Genomic DNA, 22,940 nt, shown 5'->3' on the forward strand with positions numbered 1-22,940 from the left:
TCGGCTCAGGTCACGATCCTGGAGTCCCGGGATCGAGTCCCGCATCGGGCTCCCTGCTCAGCGGGGAGTCTGCTTCTCCCTCTGACCCTCCCCCCCATTCTCTCTCTCTCAAATAAATAAATAAAATCTTTAAAAAAATTGTTTCTTTCCTTTTAACTGTAACTGAATTTTGGTTGACTGAAGAAGTTGAACTTGTGTTTAGTACCTGCAGCTATTACCAGGCTCCTGTGGGCATCACTGTCCCCCTACGGTTGCTTCACACACGCAGACATAGCAGTAATGCTCTGGTGAACACTTACCCTGGTTTACACCAGTCTTCTGGCATAACTCCCTCGCAGAAGTGTCTTGATTTGGAGGAAAAACTGTATGGTTCCCTTGGATACGTCCCAGAGTATCCTAGAAAGCACGTGGTTTCCACTGTGCAGTCCTTGCTCTGACCTCTGGGCCTTTCTTACTCACCATTCCCTACAACAAGAACCCAGAATGACTTGTAGGACCAGAAAATGCAATGATCCTTGGAATACTGTTCACCTTCTTGAAGGGACATTTGATTACATACTTCCTTAGAAGAATAGAGCCGATACTCACGGCTGACGAGCAACGTTCATTATGTTAGGAGATTGAAAATACATTTTCTCAATGTAACCGAGCTTTTCTTGCTGAATGGATCTATTTAAAAACTTGCCAATGATGGCCCCTTAATGATATCTGCTCTTTAAATGCAGGATCTCTTAGGGGCACCTGGGTCGCTCAGTTGGTTGAGCGTCCTATTCTTGGTTTCGGCTCAAGTCATGATCTCAGGATTGTGGGAATGAACCCCACATTGGGTTCCACACTCAGGGCAGAGTCTGCTTGAGATTCTGTCTCCCTCTCCCTCCTCCTCCACCCCTCCCACCTGAACTCTCTCTCTCGCTCAAATAAATAAATAAAATCTTTAAAAAAAAAAAATAAATAAATGCAGGATCTTTTAAAGAACCCATGGGCTTTTGCAAGCCGCATTGTATCTTGCTCTATCCAAATACTGACCACTGTCTTGATTTATCTGTCTCTTCTAGGTGGTAGCACCTGGAAGGCAGGGACCCTAGCTTACTCATCTTGCCTCCCAGCAGTGATCACTCAGTAGGTGTGGCTGACATAAAGAGGGAGATAGGGGAAAAAAGGGGGCTGTGAATAAGCCCCACTGCTTTGTGCTTCCCTTTTAGGAGTTCAAGTACCTGAGCTGCCTGTCTAGGAATATGAAGGGTAGTAAATATTTCAGGAAATGTCCTTCCCAATTTTCTGAATATGACACATCATTTAGTTTCCCAGGGTTGTTACTCTACAGCAGAACTTCTCAAACTCAGCCCTATTGACAGGCTGGCCTGGATGACTCTGTTGTAGGGTAGGCTCCCTGTGCAATGTAGGATGTTGAGTTAGCAGCATCCTTGGTCTCTACCCACTAGATGCCAGTAGCACACTCCACCCCCAGCTGTGATGACCAGAAATGTCTCTAGACCTTGCCAGATGACTAGGGGCCAAAATAGAGACCCACCCTACCTCTTGAGAACCACTGCTTAACAGAAGCACCTATCTGGAATAAATGCAGACCAAAGAAACCAGCAAATAATAGAAGTTTGGAGTTGGAAGGGAACTTAGATATCATCTCCCATGTTGTTCCTCCTGGTGCTCCTCATCCCCACCCCCATTGCAACACATACCACTGTTTTATACCTGAAGAAACTGTGACTCAGGGGAATTAGTGAATATAAAAAAGAAAAACATATAAGTATTTGAAGTAATATTGATTTTGGATTGTAGACTTATTTAAGTTTGTTCACAGATCCTTGGAAAGAGAAGTGCCTCCTTCACAGATCCTTGGAAGGAGAGATGTCTCCTTCCAACCAACTCAAAATAAGAAAACATAAATTTATGGAAATAGATAAGAAGGGGATAATGATTCATATCACAGAAAAACTAAAGGCCAGCACCACTAAAAAAAGAATTAAAGATGTACATTGAACATTTTTTCAGATTAAAAGGAATAGAGCAAACTCACTAGGATATGGCTAGATTTTTGGCACAGGCTTTTGTGGAGATGTATGTGCTTCATATTAGACTATTTTAAGTGCGTGTATCTAAAAATAAACAGAAGAGTATTTAAAGTAATAATAATTTGGCTTTTTCAAAATGACTTGCTTTTTACATCCAGATAATCATGATAATGGCCTACCTGATGAGATATTTCTACCGTAGGTTAAGTTGTGTTTTATAAGGGTATTTTGTATCTTACTAAGAATTTTCACGTAAAGGTAAGAACTCCAAATTAAATATTAGCTGCTTGTGGTTATTTTAAGACTCATCTCAATAACCAAGAGAATTTGGTTCTCACACTTTGTACCTTTTGATTACAAACAGCTTTAAACAGGTTTATGTTGTACTTCATCAAAGATTATAGAGGATCTGCAGACTGAGACGCTTTGGGACTGAAATTGGGCAATTCAGAGTTTCTCATGCATGTAAGCTGCCTTTTGTTTTGATCCCTATCATTCTTAGTCTGTCTTTCTCAAGATCCTGCTGGAAGGACTGTCCTGAGTGAGACACAAGAGAAAATGGCAGGATACTAAGGCACCGGGGCCACACAATACCTGCTGTTTGAGGTAGGGTGAAATCCAGTTGGCCAACTTTTGTCAGAACTTTCAGTTGAGAGTGTCGTATTTAGATTTCTTTATTGTTGTTTTTGTTTGGTTTGGTTTAAGCACAGTACAGTCACAAACTTAAATGATAAGAATGTTTCTGAAAAATCATAGGTAAGTTCATTTTTAATAAATCAAAATGTATCACGAGAACTTGCCAATTAAATTTATCCCAATGTTCTGGTCTCCTGTTTCCATTAAAAGACACAGTGATCACAATCATGCTCTGATTTATCTCTTTAGATAAGCTGGGGTGTTTTATTGTTGTTGTTGTTGTTTTATATTCTTAAACCTGACACTTTGATTCTCAGTGAAAACACTTTCAGCCATGTATGTTGGTGATTTGTTGAAAATTCATAACTGAAAACCTTCCACTCTGCTTTTAGTACTTAAAATCCCTTGGCAGGGAGACATTTTTCTCAAAACACATAGTTTGGAGGACCTCAAAAAGTTCATTATTCTCGCAAGAAGTCCTTTCTGAACTTTGGATCATTACAATAGTGTGCTGATTTATGTAAAGAGTGGATTCGGACTTGAGTAACTGTAGAGTCCTGGCAAACATGAACATGTCAGATGTCTTGGCACAGTTTGGGGGCAGAAGGGGACTTTCCCACTTCTTTATGTAATCCACAGTCATAGTATGTGGGAGTTTTATGAAATTTCTTCCGTTATACTGAAATGCTTAGCTTTTCATAGTGTACGTGCTGCTCAGTGAGAACAGGCTCTGTGTATGTATGCATATATTTAAATGAAATGAAAAAGAAAAATGAAATCCAAGAAGTTCCTTAAGTTTGCAGTGGTGATTATTTTTAGACTGTGTTCATGTGTTCCAAAAGATCTCTTTTAAGTCAGTTGCTTGGAACTTGGAACAGAACTTCCCATAGAAACAATAGTATAGTATATGTGGTGGTAAATTTTCCAGATGAGGCCTCAAAGCTTTTTTAACCCATCATATGCTAACATGCTTTGAAGTACAAGGGACAATGATGTGTAGCTTATCAAAACACTGTTTAATGATATTTAAACTGCAGCCTGTCTCAATGCTAGAAATTAAATTAAAATGAACAGTTTTTAAATGAACAAGAAATAAATTTTATTTCTATTAAAAGGTGGGTTTGAGGGAAAGTAATTTAAAGAGACTTGGTGGTATGGTAGAAGAGCCCCAGGCCGACCTGAAGATGTGACACTTAGTAGTTTGGGCATCTTGGACAAGTAAATGAACCCCTTGAACCTCAGTTTCTTCAAATGTTGTAGTTGTGAGGGTCAGAGCAAGAAGTGCACATGATGGTGATCTATAATCTGCAAAGCTCTTTACAAATTTACAGTGTACATTCTGGTTCTTTCCTTAATTATGAAAAATCCTATGACCTGATCTTCCTTTTTCTTGACATAGGTGTAGTGGTAGCAAAACCCTTTATGCCTAACAATAATTAATAAGGTCCCTTTTAGCTCACAGACACAATAAATGCATATTATTTTAGCCTGCTTGGAAGACAGTAACATTTGCTTTTTTGAGATGGATGGAACTCCCAGAGTAACCTCTCTCACACATTTTTCTAGTCTCCAATCTCTCCTGTCCTTTCCTTGTCTGAGTATCTCTTACTTAATCACCTTCTCAAGTTTCACACTAGGGCTCACACTCCACGCTGGCCTTCCAGTGGCCTGGCCTCTCTCTGACCTGTGCCTCTGGCCTCAGACCAGCTCCACGCTGCTAGCAGACCCCGCAGTTGGACCAGCTCTGGCTAGGAGCCCTCTTCTGCCCAGAGGCAGCCTGTCTGGGGGGACCCCGGCCTTGCTATGGTATAGCTGGTGTGACAGGCCCAGCCTTGGGCCCTGATGCCAGGAGTAAGGCTAGAAGTGCTTGGGCCTAATCGCACAGACCCGAGGAGCTTTTCTGGTAGAAGTGGGGTCAGGAAACAAAACGGGGATTGTGGCCATCACAGAGCAAAGCTTTCCCATTCCCTGCCTTATTCACTACAGAGGGTGGGTGTGGGGCCTACTATATACTTGTAAGAGTCAACAGTAACGCCCCAAAGAGGCAAATTGAAAGGGGCTTCTTAAGGTATTTTTTTTTAAAGATTTTATTTATTTATTTGAAAGAGAGAGAGAGAGATGGCGGGAGAGAGTACAAGCAGGGAGGAGAGGGAGAAGCAGGGTCCCTGCTGAGCAGGGAACCTGATGCAGGGCTCGATCCCAGGACCCCAGGATCATGACCTGAGCTGAAGGCAGACGCCCAACCGACTGAGCCACCCAGGTGCCCCTAAAGTATTATTTTTGGGGTCAAAGTTATAAATTTAAGACTAAACAAAATATTAACATTTTATACTAGATCAAGTCTTAGAGATCAGGAAATGCAACTTACTCATTTTAGAGTGGAAGAATCTTAAGCTAGACGGGTTATTTGATTTGCAGGTGTCTCATGCCTTCCAATCTTGAAGCCTTTCATAGGACATCCTGAAGACTCTACATCTGGCCCGCACTACCTCTCTGTTTTCTGTATAAGGTTGGCACTGATTTTGCACAGCTGTGTGTTGGGACCCTAGGATCTGCCTAACACTCTACAAAGACCAGAAGGGAAGGAGGAGGTACACCACCTCTGATTCCCTTCTGTCACCATAGCGAGAATTAGTAATATTTATTAAGCAAGGCAATTTATAAACGTTGTAGAAACAAGAAGTCTGACACAGTTCCTGCTCTTTCAGAGCTTACAATACTGTATTATCATCATTAGAGAGAGCTAATTCTGGGCCACATGGCACCCACTGAATTGGATATTAGTGCACCGGGTTCTAGTTTTGTTTCTTCCACTGATTCTCGTTAAGACTTAAAAGGCTGTTTAGTTCTTTTTAAGATTTAGTTATTTATTTGAGAGAGAGAGCGTGCATGAGCCGGGGGAGGGGCGGAGGGAGAGAATCCTCAAGCTAAGCAGGGAGCCAACGTGGGGCTCGATTCCAGGACCCTGAGATCATGACCTGAGCCGAAATCAAGAGTTGGATGCTCAACCGACTGAGGTACCCAGGTGCCCCAAGTTCTGGGGCCTTCCTTAGTTTTCTTATCCATGAAATGAGATTAAATTCTGAAGTCCTTATATCTATACGTTTTGAGTCATATGTCATGATACTTTTTTTAATCATCAGGCTTTTGAATCCTATTATTTATTTTAAGAAATTCTTAGCCAAGATGTAGACACTAATTTATGTGCTGATGTGATAGGGAACTTAGCAATTTATTGAACCACGGGCTTTAGAGAGTCTAGTCATGTATAATGGTCCATAGCTTCAATTTTAAGGCAGAACTAGATCCCGAATCTCAGTAAAATAATTTGGATTATTATATACCTCATTAGGTTTATAAAATAGAATATATCTACTTTTGAATACTCATAGAGTTGGAAAGTAGAGAATGATTATTATAAAGAGCTTTTGACTCTACAAAGGGACTTAACCACTGAATTCTTTCCAATAGTGAGTTCTGGTGCATGGAAAATAGAATAGGATTTGCAGAACCTTAGTTTATGTGCATCCGAAATATATAGTTGTTTATATTTACAATGCATAGTTCTGTGCGGTAGTGCTGAGCACATGCATACCAAATATGCCTTCTGTTACCTAACTGGGAATTTCCTGTGATTTGAGAGGCTTTTTTGCAGGGATGTTGGAATTTTACAGACCTTTCTTCCCTCACCCTTCGTGTTCCTCCTAGTCGTTCAGGCAGCGTTTGTTTCTGAAGAGATTAGCTCACATATGGAAGATCATCTCTGGCTGTTGGGTGAGTCGCCCAGTTAGGAGATGAGCCTGTGACTGGGGAGGTCGGATGCTTTCTGGAGTGGCAGGAACACGGGCCATGTACAGACAGTTTTAGGCTCACTTGGCAGCCCTGCCTCTCACTAGCATTAAGCAAGACACCGAGCCCCTCAGAGTCTCAGTTTTTCGTTGGTAAAATGGGAATAATAATGTTGATATGACATGATAGATGAGAGCATTGATCTTCAAGGAACTGGCATAAAGTAGGCAGTCTCCCTCCCCTCCAATCTAGGGAGGAGCCAGAAAGCAGGAACAAAATTGTCGCCCTGGCAGTGACAGTTCCCGAGGCCACCGTGAGCTGTAGGCAGCAGGGCTGCTGGTGCCCGCTGTGTGGGTTGGATAGTCTGGTGTGGTGATTAAACCCTGGACCTCCAGAGCCAGAGAGCCTGGGTTCTACTGTACGAGCTTTGTGATCTTGGAAAAGTCACATTATCTGTTTAGTGCCTCAGTTTTGATCTGTAAACTGAGGCTCATGGCACTTACCTCATCAGATTGTTGGGAGATCCCGGGTGTTAATCTGTGTACACTGCTCAGAACGATCCGGGGCACGTGGTGAGTCTATGTTTACTGCAGTCTGTTGCAATGAAAATCTTTGAGTTTACTGCAGACTTTAAAAACATTGCGTGGAATGACGACAGGCTTTATAAGGATAACGGATATTTTCTGTTGAGGAGCCTGTTATTTCTGAACGGTGCTAGGCCAGTTTCTTTAGCAGGAGATAGATTTGCTCTTAGAAGTCTGCATCAGCTTTCATCTCTTTCTCTCTCCCTGCATGTCCACTCTGTTGAGCTTTTGTTATTAATGTGGAGCAGTTGAAGTCACTGACTTGGGTGCAGGCCAGGCCAGTGTTTCTGTGGGCATACATTACTTTCCTAGACTCTGGCAGGAGCAGGATGATGGAAGTCGGAGGTACGGGGAAGCTGTCCTTCTAGGCAGCCCACATAAAGGTGTGTTTGCTGTCTTTGTCACATTGATGCTGATCTATCAGAATCTTATTTAGTATCTTAGTAATGTTTTTTTCTTCTACCCTACAATAATCTCTCTTTGAGCTGTCATTTTCCTTGTTCTCTGGTGAGACAGACTAATGCTGTTTTGTTATATATCTTTCTCCATTGTTGTTTCATTGTCGAAAATCTCTTCAGTTGTTTAAGGCAGGTAAAATTTCTCCATTAAGATGTATATTTCTGTAGGATTATATGTATCCTACATAGGATATATATGACATTTGGTTATTATACAGTCTATATTCTTTTTTTCCTCTAAATAAAATAATCCTGTGGGGGAAATATTTACAGAAAAAGCAAGTGAAAGTGTTGTTTTTCTCAGGAACGGTGTAATTTGGGAACACATTTTTGTCTTCTGCTCTGCTTTTGTATTTGAGGCTCGGGAGACTATGTTTTTGTTGTTTTAGAAAAGCGATGGAATTTTATCAGACATTTTCCTGAAACTCCCTACCTTCACCTTTTCCTGCAATATTTCTTTCAAAGTCCTGTTTTCCTTTGTTAAGAGGCTCCATCATTTAAAAAGTAAAGGAGTTTGGTTAGTTTAGGCCTTTTCGGTGATCTTGTTGGCTTTACAAAAGAAGAGACTGTTTGTCTGAGAGGCAGCGCTTGGAGGATCATATGACCATTAGTGTGTAACTTGGGGCAGTGATTTGTGAGCTTGAGCCTTTAAGGTTTTTTTTTTTTTTCTCATTATCTGCAGACAGAGAGGTTGCCTCAGACCCTGTTGTGCCTTGTGACTTGGGGTAGGAGATACATTTTACGATTTTAGACTTTATCCTAACTTTTGTTTCCTAATTGTGGGGATTGTCTAAGGTTTTAGTAACTCCCATTGTGAAATAGAAACTGATTTCTAGTTGATTTTAGCTACTGCTGAATTGTGACATGCACGTATTTCTTTTTAATTTGACGGTTGTTTTCTCAAATTGAAAGCAGTAATTGTGAATTAGAATTCCTGGAAATATTGTTCTTCCATAATGATAGGTCACAGATGTTTGAGTGCTACACACACTCCTCGTTCCATTTTTAATGTCGATTTAGTGAGGATGAAATGTGGAGAATAGCTGTTGTGTTGTAATGAGTCTGGACCCTTTCCCGAGTGGCTCGCTCCATATGTTATGGTACCCCTCTGTTCTTCTTGAAATGTCCAGTATTGAAACATCAACACTTGGTGTGTTGTATAATATGTCAGTTTCTGAGACTTTTTTTTTTTTTTTAAAGATTTTATTTTATTTGAGAGAGAGAAAGCACGAGAGGGGGGAGGGTCAGAGGGAGAAGCAGACTCCCCGCTGAGCAGGGAGCCCGATGTGGGACTCTGTCCCGGGACTCCAGGATCATGACCTGAGCCGAAGGCAGACACTCAACCGACTGAGCTACCCAGGTTCAGTTTCTGAGACTTTTATATCTGTGGATTTGGCCATAAAATAACTTGCCCTGTTCCCCAAACCACATTCTGCATCTTCACAGAACACAGGAGAAAGCTGTGCCTTTGGTGTCATGATAATCTTTCTAGTTCTTTTAAAAATGTGTCCTTTTATGATATGTTCTAGAAGATTTTGAGAATGCTGAGAAGAAAATAAAAACCACTTGCAATTTTACCACTCAGAGAAAAACTGCTGTTAAAATGTTGAGGTATTTACTTCCAGACTAATTTACTATGTATAATTATATAGATACATAGTTATTCTTTTATAAGAATGTCTGTAAGCCTTTTTGAAACCTGCTTTTTTTTGGCATAGCAATATATGTGAGAACATTTTCCACATTCCAAAATATTCTTTGAAAATATGATTTTCAATGGCTATATGATTTGGCATCTGTTTGGCTCTGGAAGTACTTAAAGATGTGCCAAATATAAAGTCCATTTTGGGGGTAAGGTCTTACTTCCTATTTTAAAAATAATTGGCTTAAAAAGTAATTGAGAACATGTTAATTTTGTGCCTTTACTCAAGATAGACTTACCTCTTCTTCATGACATTTCTGTAACACAACATTTTCTTTAACTACATAATCCTTGGTATAGTAACAATTAATTATAATAATTAATTTTTAATTAGCCATTCATAGCTGATTAAACAAGTAAAGTTTTAAAAAATCAACTTATTAAAAAAGTCAAACTAGTTTTGAAACAGTTCGTCCCTTCAAATTTGAAGAGATAAGGTTAAGATTTTTTGCAACTGAATCTTGGGTTCATCTGCCATGAACAGCTGGTGCCGCTGGCTGTGCTTTCGTGTTGGGGTGAACTCGACTTTCCTTGAGCCTGCAGGCCGGACAGGACGGGAAAGGCCGTGTGGTCAGGGAAGTGGAGCCAGATGGTCCCCGCGATGGGTGCCAAGCCCCCAGCAGAGACGGATGCTACACCTGGCAGAGGAGGGTCAACAGCACATGTCGGTGGCATTGCTCACCCTTTCCTGGAGAGAAAAGAAAATCTTCCCCTCTGCTGGCATAGTTTGAAACTGTTTTGCAGGCTCCGTTCAGCCTGGGGTAGCAGGTGTCCAGGCAGCTAACTTGTAATGGGCAGTGGGGGAGGAGGTGGTGGTGGTGGCTGAGACCAAGTTGGCAGCCCCCATGGCTGTCTCATAAAATCCACATTCTGGCGTTCTCAGAGCCTTTCAAAGGAACCTGGGTAAGTCATTAAATTTGTGTCATTTTGCTTTAGTTGGCTCTCTAAGGGGAGTAGTAATTAAACCAAACGGAGCTGTCATTCAGTGGATCTTAGTGGTGCTTTTCAGTTTGAAAATTGAAACCTGGAATCACAGAGCCATCTCTAAATATCACCCTAGAATTGACTACTGTGGCTTGTCCTTGACACAGGGGAGTTGATTTGTGGGAAAGTGTATGTTTGAGAGTCATGTGTCCCCAAGTTTACATATCTGAGCAGTTACTTAGGAGCAGTATGACTTTGGGCATATTTGTTAATGTCTCTGAACCTCATCTGTAAACATGACCATCATAATAACTGCTTCAAGATAAGTGAGAGCTTGTATAAGTGCATGCCACAGAATAAGCTTTCACTTGATATTAGTTCCTGTGATGATGACAGATTCGTGCAGGGTCATCTCACCGGTGTGTGGGTTTGTCATCATTCGATAGCCCTACAACAAAGACATTTCCCCTTCAGAATACAGCCTTGCACACTTGAGCTAAACCTGAAAATGCAAAGCTTTATAAAAAGATGTACCAGAATATGGTGGCTTAGTAGGCTAAAAGGTTTGGGGGGGTTCTTACCTTATGATTCCATCTTAGAATAGACAACACGGTGCATACAGGTCCAGGACTAGTTATGGTACTTCACTAGACAGACTCCTTCCCTCTTGTTTCTCTGCCATCCCAAGGGTGCTGCCCCATCTTCATAGTCAAAGATGACTGACTCACCATGATCTCTTTTCAGCCTAAGAGAAGGGGGCTGATCTAGAAGTTGTACAGATCATTTTCACTCATATCCTATTAGCCAGAACAGAGTCACATGACCACAGCTAGCTGTAAAGGAGGCTGGAAAACATCATCTTTAGCAAGTCAGCCACTCTGAAAGCTTCTGTTATTATAGAACAGGGGTCAGCAAACAATGATCTGAGCGTCAGATCAGCTAGCCACCTGTCATTGTAAATAAAATCATATTGGAACACAGCCACTCCCATTTGCTTATGAATTGTTTGTGGCTGCTTTCACACTACAATGGAAGAGTTAAGTAGTTGTGCCAGATACCATATTGCCTGCAAAGCTAAGGAAGTTATTATCTGGCCCTTTATAGAAGAAGTTTGCTGGCTTACTATGGAAAAAGGGTGCTACTGAGCCATCTTTCATAGCCACTAACTCAGGAAACAGGTAAGCCCTGGCACACTGCCCCAGCCAACTGCTCATTCCCAGGGAATCCCAAGGGGGCTGGACAAATTGAAAGCGTGGCACCTGGCTGGGCTTGCCAACACTTTTGCTGAACAAACTCGGATAAACTTGTCAGCAAGAAAAGCCAATAACTCAAGAGATGAGGGTTTGGAAAAGAGAAAGGGGAAATTTGCTTCTGGTGCTGGCAGCCAAGGGAAGTGGCAGGCTCAAGCCTTCATTGACCTTCCCACCTGTAAGATGGACACCTGGAGTTCTATTGGAAGAGGTTCAGGGAAGGGGCTACGTGGGGTGTGGTCTTCTAGGCATTCTGTTGCTGTCAGGGCTTTTCTGGACCGGTGGTTGGAATGTTCCACCAACTGTCAGTGCTTCAAGAAAGTGCCATTAGAAATAACTCTTGGGGTCTATAGCTGAGCAAGAGGGCTCGCTGACAAGAGGAAATGAGTATTAGGGGAGCAACTGGTATCCCTACCACAGTAAGGGGCCTGGTAAGCAGGGTGAGTCACTGCCTTGGAAATTCAGAGTCAGGCCTCGGTTCTTCTGAAGACTAGTGACCCCCAGGGCAGTGGGTTGGTATTCAGAAGCAGTGTTTAAGGAACGATTTAAGGAGTGTCAGCATGGAGTGATTTGGTGGAGGTGAAGGGGGAGGATACAAAAGGTTGGTTACTAAAGTGAGATTCCATCTTTAGAGCATTATCGGGGCACCTGGGTGGCTCAGTCGTTTAAGTATCTGCCTTCAGCTCAGGTCATGATCCCAGGGTCCTGGGATTGAGCCCCGAGCCCCACGTTGGGGCATCCCCTTGGCATGGAGACCAGAGAAGGCCTCAGTGGGAGGTGGCCTTGAGGCTCAGGCAGCAGCAGCAGGCTTGCAGGGAAGAAGGGAGCCCTTGCCTCACTCCCAGCCCAGCCTCTCCTGGACCCAGCTGATTTCCCTTCCCAGCCTTGGCCCAGACCCCCCAAGGAATATGGCTGACCCTGGTCCCTGCCACCACAAGGCACAGCCCTCAGACACAATGTGAAGCATCAGTTGGCCAGTGTTACAGCGACACTGTTTACAAACAGTGCCATCTACAAATTAATGCCTCTCACTAAAAACTGGCACTTACTACCTGGAGGAACTTCGGTGCAAATGAAAATAGAGCTCTGATAATTGCATTCAAAATGAGTGCCACTTAAGATCTTAAAAAACCCAGAGCCATTTTTTAGCTAGTTTTTATTGAAAGAACACTATATTTTTTTAAAGTGTTTTTTTAAGACCTGCAGCCGTATTTGAATGCAGTCATATTTGGAAGTTTTAAAACAGTTCCTTGGAAAGCCAAGGCTGAGCCAGAAATCAGACAATGCTTTTGTGAGGCATAAGGAGGAGCATGTGTGCAGAACCCCCTGAGTGCAGGAGATGGGCCACCCGCAGGAAAGCCAAGTAGGCCACTCCCAGTGGAGGATTGCGGCATTTTCTCAACCTTCCCACTGGAGAGGTACCTGACCACATGGAAGATCCCTCCAAAATCACACCCGTAATAATCAGAGAAAGTAGTATTTTCACAGCTTTGTCTTTCCACAGTTGGTAATCACATGTAAAAGAGCTTTTATTTTTATAGAAATGACTGGCAACTCTCTTTTCTTCTTCTGTCTTTTTAACCAAACCTAGAATGAGGAGACCAGTCTAAATAATGAAATACTTGCTTACGCTGGCAAAGAACTCATCTCCTGTTAATTAAAACCTAGTGAGGTTGGCGGCCATGTTGGGAAGCAGATGGATAAGGATGCATTTCCAGTGTGTCTTCAGACCTTGTGAAGGCTTAGAAGGAAGGGTACTACCTAGACAGAGTGGCAAGGCTTCCCCTGCGAGTGCAGGAGCCGATGCTGGAAACATAAGTACACGGTACTCGCAGCCCTTCTGACGGAGGCAGCAAAGGAGGGAAAGAAGCGTTTTCTTTTCTTACGGGTTATGCATTTGCAGTTATTAGAATGTAAGACAGTTTATTCTGGAATTTTCACACAAGCTTAAGTTAAGGTAAAAAACCGTTACCATTATGAGAAAGTCCCGATGTTACCTCTGTCTCCTATGATTCTCCTTTACTGTTCTTTGTCCAGTGTCTGGTATGGACTCAACAAACGGTATGTGTTCAGTGCATATTTATTGAATGAATAAATAAATGGGCTCTGGCACTTAATTGTCAGACCTTTCTAGAAGATTAAATGGATTCTTAAAAAAAATGATTTTTTTAAGAGGTGAAATATAAAGACAAAGTCCGCCTCATCCCTTTCCCCTGTCAAACCTCTCCAATACATACATCCCTGGTAACTCTCCTGGTTTTTGTCTAAAAAGTTTGGGAGGAGTGAAGGTTGAAGGTGTGTGGCCTCATATTACTGAAAGGAAAACCCCAGTGTTGTGTAAGTGTTTCATGGGCCCTTTCATAACAAACACAATATTAAGCACAGCCAAAAAGAGTGTTTTGAATTAGTCCTGTGACTTAACAGCACTGAACTGAGGTACAGATCTGGGTTTTGTGTGTAACATGATAGAACTTTGAAAATGGAGTAAAAAGTTTCAACTAGAAGGCTGTTTCAGCTTGGCCTGCTATGTGATTCCTTTGAAGTTTTGGGGTTTTATAAAATTTAAATCTTCAATGTTGTAAATGAAAGGCATTTATGAACAAGCCAAATATAATTTATATTCCTTAATTTTGAGCTCATAATATTTCTACTCTAGGTATATAAGAGGTAACAGAAGAAAAATCTCAGAGTGAGATACTTGAACAGTGATTAGTAGTTTCCTTTTAAGAAATACTGTTGGGCATCTGAACTTTGCGTCATACAGATCTGCAGTTGACCATTGCACCGTCCTTCCTACTCTTTGCCCTTGGAAAAGTCACTCAACCCTCTACGTCTGTATTTCTTCAGCTGGAAAATGGGAATAATAATAGTACTTTCCTCAAAGGCTCATTAATGAGATGATTCATGTAAAGCACTCAGAACAGAGCTACATGGAGTGTTTGCACCAATTGTGGTAAAGCCTATGCTGCTGGAACAGAGACCCCAATATATAGTGAATTAAAAGAGATAAGACTTTATTTATTGCTCACATAACCAGGTAAGCCTTCCAGGCTCTTTGCCAGGCAGTCATGCTCCTTGTAGAAGTGCAGGGAGCCAGGTTCTTTCGGCCTTGCTACTCCACTGCCCCCAACGTCACAGAGTCCATCTGCATGGTTAAGGCAAGGTCATGGGCATGTTTTGTGTCCCAGCTTGAAGTTGGTGGGGGAGAGGGGTGTGGGGAGTGTGGAGACATCATGCTCAGTGCATTTAAGCCCAGACCCAGAAATGGTACACATCCGTGCCATTCACTCCACGGGGGAGAATTGTCACCTGGTCACATCCAGCTGCCGGGGAGGCTAAGAGGTGTCATTTCTACCTGGATAGCCCTGTACCCAGTTAAAACTCATTCACTGTGAAAGAATAGAAGAGCAGATTTGGGTGAGCAACTCAGAGTCTGCATCACAGTGCTTAATAAATGCAACCATTATTTATTTATTAAAAAATAACATTTTAAGGAAGCATTTAAATATTCTTGTTCAAGGGGAATAGGGATCAAAGACCTGCTGCAGCAGAATTTTTTGTCCCATAAGATGTTAGTTGTTTTGGGGGAGGGGTCCTTTAAGTATTGAACCTCAAATCCTGGTAAGCCTTGAGGGTGGATCAAAAGGCCTTGGAGGGTAGAAAAGGGTGGATTAAAAAGCAAAAGCGGTGGGACTATGATAAAGGAGTGAATGCTGATTTAGCTGTGCTTCTCCTTCCTCTCAACCAGCCACTAGGAAAAAGGCCTGATCTGTAAATTAAAGTTAACCCTTTATCTGACCTGGCAAGGACAAAGTACACCAGCTTCTAACGAAACTTTTTCTAGGAGCAAGGTAGTTATTTCAAAGCACAGAAAAGAAGGCAGGGAAGAGGGGATTTGCACAGTCCATCTTTGATTTTTCTCTTTAAAGGGTATACTTGGTACTGTGTTAAGAAACACTTACATAAATATTCATTGAGATTATCTCTGACTTGTCACTGTTGTCAAAGAAAAAACAAAGATAAAATGCGCAAGTTCCTGCATTGAGTAGAAAGTGCTTCAGGTAAAAATTAACTATTAAGTAAGCAACTTTTCTCAACAGAAGAAATGTACAAATTCTTAAGGACAGCCAAGTTAGGGGTAAAGACCTAGTATTACAGCAAATGTTTTTAAAACCTTATAAATGTGACCTCCTCCACTTAATGTATTCGTGTGTATTTAGCAATTGCTAAGAAACAATTAGAAGGAATGAAATCATGTCCCGAGTTGCTCTGTAGTATATTTTTTTAAATCTGCATTTTTAGCCTTGCCGTGTAACTTGCTTTGGACTCTTGTCTGCAAGTAATGTTCATATGTTTGATAACGGGGTCATCTTAAAGAGCAGGCATCTGTTTTTGTTTTTGTAAGTAACCCATTGCCGAACTGCTAAAAATAGTTGCAGTCACTTTAAACAGATGGTCCAAAGCTGATAGGAAAGAAAGTAGAAGTGAATCTGTTTTTCAATTTTTATCCCCCCCCCCACCAAAATGGCAAAATAATTAACAGTAATACCCTGAACCAAATTTTATCTAAATGTTTATCTCTAAGGAATAAGTTTCCTAAGAGGTGGGATTTGTAGATTTACCTGTTTGACTTGGTAGAGTCAAAAGCCAAAATAAAGTGCTTAAATTCCTACTTTCTGATTGCATTTATTAAAATGATTACTTCATTGTTGAAATAGAGCTTTTGCTTTTTTTTTTTTTTTTTTAAGAAAAGCTGTGGTAAATTGTATGGGGGCTAAAAGAAACATGTAGAAAATTCTGAAATCTTAAGAGAGTGGTAAGTGGTGATGACACGTTAATATTTCATGTAAGTGGGACCTTGCCAGAAGACCTGGAGGGATATCAATTGATGAAGTTTATATTCTTAGGATTTCCAAGTTCTTTAGGGGGCTTGAGCTAATAGTTAATTAGCTACTCTTCTTTAGTTTCTGACATTGAAGGTAATGAATCTTTTGATAATGCAACAATGGATTTGCATTTATGAGGGACTTTGAAAACATGCAGATGACATCGATGAGCAGATTATAAAAGTAGTTCTGCCCAGCAGATAAAGTAAGGAAGAGAAACATCCAGGGTTTTCTACTTGTGAAATACTAGGGTGTTGAAGCTCACTCAAATTTTTGTTTTTGTTTTTGTTTTTTTTTTTAAGATTTTTATTTATTTAACAGAGAGAGAGAGCACAAGTAGGCAGAGCGGCAGACAGAGGGAGAGGGAGAAGCAGGCTCTCCGCCGAGCAGGGAGCCCGATGCGGGGCTCGATCCCAGTACCCTGGGATCATGACCTGAGCCGAAGGCAGCCGCTTAACCGACTGAGCCACCCAGGCGCCCCTCAAATTTTTGTTTATTAATTCCCATTAGTGATAATAGTACCTGGCTCATATGTCCTTGTGTGTGTCCACAAATCACCTGCAATTCTTTGATTTTGATGTTTGCATTTTCTTTACCTTTACTGTTCCAGTGGCAACCCACAATTGATAGCTCTTGGGCATTCATGGACTATGGATTGTAAGCTACCTATCTGGAATCTTTCACCTTTGCTTCTGTCTGAATTTGTCTAAATAAAAAGTAGTACACTGGCTCACAGAAAATAAAAAATCATAGCCCAGGAGTTAGCATACTACAACCTGTACCCCTGATTATGTGTGAGAAGGTTTTTTACATTTTTAAAAGATTGTTTTGGGGCACCTGGGTGGCTCAGATGGTTAAGCATCTGCCTTCGGCTCAGGTCATGATCTCACGGTCCTGGGATCGAGCCCCCATGTCAGGCTCCTGGCTCAGCAAGGAGCCTGCTTCTCCCTCTCCCTCTGCCTCTCCCCCTGCTCATGCTCTCTCTCTCTCTCTCTGTGTATCTCTGTGTCTTAAATAAATAAATAAAAAATTAAAAAAAAAAAAGATTGTTTAAAGAGAGGAAGAAGAAAAACAATGAGATAGATGCCACGTGTAGCCTGCATGGTCTACAATATTTACTAGCTGGCCCTTTACAAAAATGTTTGCCGCCCCCTGTCATAGACAGGTAGTATAACAATGGGTAAGGACTTGGGCTCTGGGACCAGGTTGCATTGGTTCAAGTCCTAACTTTACTACTTCTAGTATGACCTGGGGCAAGTGACTCAATCTCTCTGTGACTTTTTTTCTCATCTGTAAATGGGAATAATTACAGTGCATACCTCATAGGATTGTGGTGAAGACTATGTTAATGTATAAAGTACTTAAAACAATGCCTGGTATTTAGTATTCAAATAATGTTAATTATTATTATTACTATAGTGGTGGTGGACAGTCTTTAGAGATGATATGAAGTAGTCTTTTCTTTCAAGTGATGAATGTCCAAATTATCAAAGATCATTTTCTGTCTTCTGCATCAAGAATTTTCTTTTTAATAGTGCCTGCTTTGTTGAAAAAAGAAGTCAAGATGACCTATACTCAGGATGCTTGGGTGGCTCAGTTGGTTAAGCGTCTGCCTTCGGCTCAGGTCATGATCCCATGACCCAGGATCCCATCCCGATAATGAGCATCGGGCTCCCTGCTCAGTGTGGAGCCTGTTTCTCCCTCTGCTGTGCTCTCTCTCTGACAAATAAATAAAATCTTTAAAAAAAAAGACCTAAACTCAAATGTAAAAAAAAAAGATTGAAAGCATAAAAAATAATAAAGATACCTGTTTTTAAGTTAAGAAAAGGACGTTAAATGTGACAGGCACTTAAATTTGCAAACAAATTCTTTGATGTGTATATGACTAAGTGTAAGAAGAAATAAAATGGATGAGAGACATGGAAGAGAGGATAATGGTTAAAAAGAGAAAGAAAAAGAAACAAGAATAAGAGAGGTAGTCAGCAGAAGAGGAGAAACATTTAGATGAAAAGGAAGGTGGGGGTTTCTGCAGGATGGCCAGTTTTAACATTCCTACTTCCCTAGGGACCCCACCTCAGTTATTCTGTGTGTCCAGTTTAATTGCTCCCATTTGAAGGAAAATATGTCTCCTTTTGTTTGATTATGTTTCCTTTGCAGAAATAAATTTTCAGCATCAAGTCAAGTAATGCTTACTGAACACACGTATGTAAGGTATGTTCCCTCAGGAAACCTGTCATATATAAAAAAATCCTCGTATTTTGTGTATTTATTTTTTAGGCCCAGTAGTTTTATTATCTTTAGCCACTTGCCTTATCACCATACAACATTTGTTGGATTTCTGAATACTTTTCTTCGTCTTCTCTAATACCTCTTTATTTATTGCCTTGTTTTCTCTCAGGTAGGGTAAGAGCAAACTTTGTTATTTACAAAATGTGGAAACTGTTAAACAGAAAAAAACATATAATGAAGGTTAATTCACTCTTTCTTTTTCCTCCTTTTTCACTCGAGTTGTTTACTCTGTTTATGGCTATCGGACTCGGGAGATTAGTGTTCCAGGACTGGTATTGGATGATGTCAGGGGACTGAAGTAATGGCCTTGCGTGGAGATTACACCGGGAAGCCTAACATGGGTTACCTCATCTTATTAGCTGATGGAGACCTTTGAGAAGACAAGATTGCAGAGCTTTCAAGCCCGCACTCCAGGATCTGATCCTAAGAGCTTGATAATTGTCACTGCCCGGTGGGACTGTGTTAAGAGTAGTGGTGGCTTGGTGTGCTAAACTACTTTCTGTGAGAGTATCCTAACAATTCCACACATCCTTTGCACTATTTACATGAGATTAGGACTTTCAGATCAACTTTAGTTTTCCTGTCTAGCAATTGTAGAATTCTAAAACCAGTCCTGCTTGTTTGCTTGCTTTTGTCTTCCTCTACCGGAAATTGAGTTTGCTGAGCTACGTGAAATTTTGTTTCTTGAGTTATTGCCATTCCTCCAGTAGCCAGAACAGTGGCACATATAGGTGCTCAATAAATACTTTTGGATGAGTGAACGGAAGAATAAATTGAATATAGTTACTCATTATTCCACTGAAATAATCCTCTCCAGACTTACATAGGGTTACCAGTTGATATCATTTTAGATGTTTTTGTGCTAAGAAGAATATTTTAGATTTTGAATGAATTCTGTTCAACAGATACACAGTTTTTCAGTACATAAAAGGGAACTTGAACATGAAATCCATGTTTTCATGGGTTAATATTATTGTAACTTAAATGGTGAACAGTAAGATTATTAGATGCCCATGAGTTAGGGGGTTAAGGCCTTTATTTGCAACTCAACCCCCAAAAATGTTTGAAAGGGCTTTTAAATATTATTGTTCCCTTTATTCTAAGAGAATAGCGTAACAAATATTATTTTTAAAACTGTTCTTTCAAGTAAAAGTAAATTATGAAACAGTAACCACTGTGCTCTGCTGTTTCCTGTAAGCATTCCTTCCATATGCCCTTTCTCAGGATTTGGATGTAACAAAATGAGGAATAAACCAAGGAAGTGGGAGACATGGCATGCAGGGGTTGGTGGACCCACCTTGGGGAAGCAGTGCAGGAATTCGCGGATGAAAGCCACGAACCAGGCCCGTCAGCACCCAGTCCTGGTGAAGGAGAAGGATAGGGAGGTGGTGAAGGGGATTCCAGCAGAGTGGACCTAGGAAAGGAGGGGACTGATAAGAAGTGAAAGTTAATAAAGACAGTTGGTGAGGTAAAACACAGAGAATCCATTAGACTTCGGCCATAGGAGCATTCTCTGTCGTGTGGCCTCAGGTAGGGACACTGACACTGGACAAGGATAGAGGCAAATGCAGTCCTAGCCCCAGCCTGGGACTGTAGGAAACAGCACCCCTGTTGTCATGATAATGTCGGTGCCCCTCATTGATTTTAAACTATCAGACTCAACCTTAGAGTGAAAAAACATGGAGAAGTGAGGTGGTTATAGAGCAGAATGTCTGTGTTACCAGCCTTGACAATGTGGAAGTATATGTACAGCAGAGGATAATTAGGCAATGGAAGGGCATGAGGGAAGATGAAAGCAGGGGGTGAAAACTCATCGTTCCAAGAAAGTTACACTCTATCTATGCTGATAACGAACCGGTGTTAAGTATGTGGCTTGAAGCCCTTCTGGTTGAGGTACTGGAGCTGGTGGTCTCTCTACATTGGGAGGAAGAAGGAGAGAGGCAATATGGGGAAAGTGAGCTGACTGGCGAGGCTGGGTAGATAATGTAAAAGTAGTAAGTCCTATATAAACATAGTATTTGGAAATATGCAGTATCTTTTAGTGTCCTTGTAAGAGACTGAATTCAGGTCAGAAGGTTCAAATGCAGACTTTAATGAAGGACTACATATGGTCCTGTGGGCTGGGTTTAGAGGAGTGTCCTTACACCTTTAGGGCTGGAGGGATGGGAGGATATAATAAACTGATTTTAATAACTGTGTACATAAGACCCTTGAGCTCTGGAACAATGTAGGAGCAACCACCCAGGGGCACTGTGCTTAGGAATTAGGCAGCCACCACTGGAAACCAGGAGTTAAAGCCAGGAGAAAAGAGAATAAACACACTAACCCCCTCGCCAAACACAGAGAAGGGCAGAGGATGGTTAGGGATGGAGCCGGGCAGGGCTGCTGGGGGGCAGCTGTGGTTTAAACAAAGATTAACCAGCAAGAGTAACAACCAAGAGAAGCCAAAACCGGGACATGCTTTTCTTTAGAATAGAAGGGAGGGGGTGCCTAGAGTGGAGATTATTGTGTTGTCTGATACTGTAGAGTTGACGTTTAACCTCCTATAGGTATAAATTTAATAGGACATTTTAATATAAATACTTTTATTTATATTATTACTATTTCATCTAATGCTGTGAGCTTGGTAGACAGGAGTGACTCAAACAGATAGTCTCTGCTCTTAAATTGCTTATATGTAGTCTACTTGGAGAAAGAAGATGCCAACCAAACCAGAAGAAAAGATAATAAATATGATTACAAGTTGTGATTAATGCTAAAGTTTAATTTCGTAAACATTAAAAAGTTAGTGTTGCTTGTATAAACTTAAGTCTTTACCAGTGATACTGCACTAATTTTAAAAATACAATTACTTGAGAGTGGGAACAGTTCTTTCTTGAGTAGCTTATTTTGCTCTTTTTAACTATAAATACACAACATGCTGCAAATCAGATACACAAATTGAACAGCTGCTTCTTCATTGTTTTGTTCCTTTGTTACTCATTTTAATGAATAGTTGGAACAGACTTCAAAACATTAAATTAGATGTATAAGCATGCTTTAAGAATTGTATCATAATGTCAGTGTATTTAAAACTTAGTAGTGATATCATTGCCTAAATACAGTAAATTTTTAAAGTCAATTATTTTAGCTGCTTTACCCTCTATAAATAATCTGGTAGTAAAATAGAGAAGAGATAAAAATTAACCCGGGGATCCATGTCCAAGTACAGAGACTTGGGGAAATCCCCCCCCCCCCACCTTCCTGCTTCCTGACATATGAACCTTAATGATTTGAATAAGTCTTTTGGGGGTCCTTGGTTGGTATTTGCCTTTTCCTGCTTTTCTAGTAGAGATCTGAGCAACAACAGAGAAATTGGGGAAAGCATTAAAAGCATAGGAGTTTTATCCTGTCTTCCTTGATACTTCCTGTCTCTGAGGGTGTTGGCCAAAGGGGAAAGATAAATGAACAAGGAAGATGGATGTCAGCTGTCTTCCTCATTCCTCTCGCCTTTCAGAGCATTCACAGCAGTCTGAGAACAGAAAAACTTTAAGTCCTGTATTCCTATATCCTCAGCATTTGCTTGTTAAAATAAACCTTTGAACATTTTATCTCTCCTGATTTAAGCTACTCTGTTTCCTCCATGAAAAAGCTGGCGAGGGTGTTTTAAGCTGATACTGCATCCCTTAAAATGTAGTCATAAATCATGGGAAGCTCGCTGCTTTTAAAACCTGCCAGAATTACCATACTAATGCACTTCTTCAAAGGTTGTTAAAAATGGTAATTAAGTAAACTATTTGTTTTTGTGCCCTTATGCCTCTCAGCATGTTTTTTGTATGGATTCTCTCATTTGATTTTGATACAGTTCCGGGAAACAGAATTCCTACTAATGCAGGAGTTTTATATAAGTTCAGTTCCTTAAATATGGGAGAAAATCTAGAATTGCCTCTCCAGAAATCATTTTGTTTTTAATAATCATTAGTTACGTATTCTTATTGCTCTAGAAATTAAGAAATGGAACCACGAGATCACTGTAGCCCAGAATCTATGTCTAATACTTGAATCTCCCCTTCAGGGATCATTTTCTGATGTTTTCTTCAGGGAGTATAATTTGTAAAACCCTGGCTGATTGTCTTGCAAATGTGTGTCACCAGTCACGGGGGAGAGGGGCGTGCCACATGATTGATTATTTATGTCTATCATCTTCGTGTTTAAAGAGCTCTACATGTTAGTGCAAAACTCTAGTATAAAATGGGCAGACAGTTTAGAGGAGAGTCTGCTGTTGCTGATGATGAGATCATAACCAAAACCCACACTCCTCTCTAGACAGAAAGATCCCCGTGGAGATAAGCATGCTTTTTGAGAGGAGTCACTCAGCCACGCCATCACTGAACCATGGTCTCTTTCACTTTA

At 41.0% G+C, this 22,940-nt stretch overlaps 1 protein-coding gene and 1 long non-coding RNA gene across 5 annotated transcripts in view; one reads left to right on the forward strand and one right to left on the reverse strand.

Moving 5' to 3' along the window:
- The window catches only part of LOC116637487, a 38,903-nt gene extending 22,320 nt beyond the window's left edge, over positions 1-16,583 (reverse strand). For 3 of the 4 annotated variants that reach the window (XR_004300489.1, XR_004300491.1, XR_004300488.1), the window contains exon 1: positions 300-791. This is a non-coding gene — a long non-coding RNA (uncharacterized LOC116637487). Of the gene's footprint in view, positions 1-299; positions 792-10,704 lie in introns of those variants that run through there. The other variant, XR_004300490.1, reaches the window with a different exon arrangement.
- Positions 1-22,940, forward strand: part of GAB1 (GRB2 associated binding protein 1) — a 124,270-nt gene that overhangs the window by 36,160 nt on the left and 65,170 nt on the right.

The sequence above is a fragment of the Phoca vitulina genome, unplaced genomic scaffold (genome assembly GCF_004348235.1).
Source record: "Phoca vitulina isolate PV1807 unplaced genomic scaffold, GSC_HSeal_1.0 scaffold14, whole genome shotgun sequence".
Lineage (NCBI taxonomy): Eukaryota > Metazoa > Chordata > Mammalia > Carnivora > Phocidae > Phoca > Phoca vitulina.